The following is a 3,177-nucleotide window of genomic DNA, read 5'->3' as shown; positions in this document are numbered from 1 at the left end:
CATCTAACAGCTTCAACAGGCCTCCCAGCAACATGAATACCTCTAGTCGGTCTTTTAGTAGCACAAAAGGAAGAATCCAGGGTTCAGGGGGTGATAGGAGAACCTATCCCAGAGAAGGGTCCAGACAATACAATGAGGCACCAACTCCTGCGTCACAGGGGCCGTGCTTCATATGCACCGATCCACATTACACTCGGTTTTGCCCAAAAAAGGGGATTGTCAATGCTTTGCTAGCTTCAACTTCCTCACCCCACGCTCAGAGCGAAGAGGAAGAAGATGAGGAGGAACCAAAGATGACAGCTCTAAGCCTGTGCAGTGCTATCAAGGGACAAGGTGCCAAGAAAATTCTTTCTAAAGGAGTCCCATCCAAAGGCTTGATGTACATTGAAGCATGCATCAATGGAAAGATGACTCGGGCTATGATCGATACAGGTGCTACACACAACTTTGTCTCGGAACAAGAGGCAAAACGTTTGGCATTGAAGCTCGAAAAAGATGACTGGAAAATGAAGGCAGTAAACTCAGAAGCCCGCCCCGTCACTGGGAAAGCAAGGAGTGTACCAATCAAGATTGGGGCATGGTCTGGGACAACCAATCTCATGGCAGTACCCTTAGATGATTTTCGTGTCATCTTGGGGATAGAATTCTTGAACCAGGCCAAAGCAGTTCCAATGCCCTACTTAAACTCCTTATGTATGTTTGGAGAAAAAGCACCTTGTATGATTCCTGCCACTAGACAAGAGAGGAAAGACATCGAACACTTAACGGCCCTTCAGTTGAAGAAGGGTTTAAAGAAAGGGGAACCCACCTTCGTGGCAACCTTAAAGATGGGAGAGGCACTGGTGGGGGAGATCCTCATTCCCCCGAGCATCAAAGATGTTATAGAAGAATTTAAAGATGTCATGCCTGAGAAGCTACCCAAGAAGCTGCCGCCAAGGAGGGCAGTGGACCATAAAATCGAGCTAGAGCCTGGCAACATACCCCCAGCCCGTGCCCCCTACAGAATGGCCCCTCCAGAGTTAGCAGAGCTTAGGAGGCAATTCAATGAGCTACTAGAAGCAGGATTTCTTAGGCCTTCAAAGGCCCCCTTTGGTGCCCCAGTTCTATTCCAAAAGAAGCATGATGGGAGTCTACGATTGTGTATTGACTACAGGGCCCTCAACAAGCTGACTGTGAAGAATAAGTATCCTATCCCCCTAATTGCTGACTTGTTTGACCAACTGGGAGGAGCCAGATACTTCTCCAAGCTGGATTTGCGATCCGGCTATTACCAAGTGCGAATTGCAAAAGGAGATGAGGCCAAGACAACATGTGAAACAAGGTATGGTGCATTTGAATTCTTGGTGATGCCATTTGGCCTTACTAATGCCCCTGCAACCTTTTGTACTTTGATGAATGAGTTGTTTCATGAATTTCTAGATAAGTTTGTAGTTGTCTACCTCGATGACATTGTAGTATATAGCAACACCCTCGAAGAACACGGCGATCATTTAAAGAAGGTCCTTGGGGTACTCAGAAATAACCAACTCTATGTGAAGCTAGAGAAGTGCTCATTTGCTCAGGAGCGTATTATGTTCTTGGGTCACGAAGTGGGTGGAGGAAAAATTCGCATGGACAATGAGAAGGTCCGTGCCATCCAAGAGTGGCAAATTCCAACCAAGGTGGGAGAACTCCGGTCATTCCTCGGGCTTGTTAACTACTATCGGCGGTTCATATAAGGATACTCAAATCGAGCGGCTCCTTTGACAGACTTGTTGAAGAAAGATCGCTCGTGGTTATGGTCCGAAAAATGCAATACTGCCTTTCAGAATCTCAAGGATGTTGTTATGGTGGAGCAAGTGCTACAGCTGCCAAACCATTCATTGCCATTTGAAGTTCAGACTGATGCCTCAGACTATGCTATTGGCGGTGTGCTTATGCAAGAAGGGCACCCGATTGCTTATGAGAGCCGCAAACTCAATGACACTGAACGAAAGTACACCGCGCAAGAAAAGGAGATGACCGCAATAGTTCACTGCTTGCGAGTTTGGAGACACTACCTTCTTGGCTCCAAGTTTGTTGTCAAGACCGATAATGTAGCCACAAGCTATTTCCAAACCCAGAGGAAGTTGTCACCAAAACAAGCTCGATGGAAAGATTTCCTTGCAGAATTTGACATGGGTCTAGAATACAAGCCGGGCCGATCGAACCAAGTAGCCGACGCACTCAGTCAAAAGGCTGAGTTGGCCACCTTGAAATTGGATGAACATGCCTCCATGTGTCAAATAAAGAGCAACCTACAAGACCGTGTTCGTGAAGGGCTTGAGAAAGATCCATTCGCCCAAACTATCATGCAGCTTGTGAAGGCGGGGAAATCACGACGGTTTTGGACCCAAAACGGTCTCCTACTGACCAAGCGGAGTCGAATATACATTCCGTGATCAGGTGACCTAAGGAAGGAACTTTTGAAAGAGTGCCATGATACTCTGTGGGCAGGGCACCCTGGGATTATCGCACTCTCGCCCTGGTTGAACATAATTACTACTGGCCCCGAATGAGCGATGATGTGGAAGAGTATGTTCGGACGGGCCTCACTTGCCAGCAAGATAAGGTGGAAAGAGACAAGCCCTTGGGACTCTTAAACCCGTTGCCAGTGCCGAAGGGACCTTGGGAGAGTATCTCCCTAGACTTTATTGTGAGCTTACCCAAAGTTGGGGAGTTTGGCTCTATCATAGTGGTCGTGGACAGGTTTTCAAAATATGCAACCTTCATACCAGCGCCATTATATTGCAGTGCAGAGGAGGCAGCTAGACTATTCTTCCGCCATGTTGTGAAATATTGGGGCGTTCCTCAGAATATTGTCAGTGACAGGGACCCAAGATTCACTGGCCGCCTGTGGACCGAAGTGTTTAAGTTGTTGGGCACAAAGTTAAACTTCTCCTCGAGCCTACACCCCCAAGCCGACGGACAGACAGAAAGGGTCAATGCCCTACTTGAAGAATACTTGAGGCACTTTGTTAGCGCCAACCAACGAAATTGGGTTCACCTGCTCGATGTAGCGCAGTTTTGCTACAACTTACAAAAGAGATCTGCATCTAATCAAAGCCCCTTCGAGCTAGCGACTGGCCGGCAACCTTCCACCCTCCATTCCATCGTTGCTGGTTATATCGGCAATAGCCCCCCTGCTTATCATATGAC

Source organism: Tasmannia lanceolata, unplaced genomic scaffold (assembly GCF_043159265.1).
Source record: "Tasmannia lanceolata isolate RefF3 unplaced genomic scaffold, GAP_Taslan_0.1 ptg000002l, whole genome shotgun sequence".
NCBI lineage: Eukaryota > Viridiplantae > Streptophyta > Magnoliopsida > Canellales > Winteraceae > Tasmannia > Tasmannia lanceolata.
The sequence above is the reverse complement of the archived record's forward strand: the minus strand, read 5'-3'. Positions refer to the sequence as shown.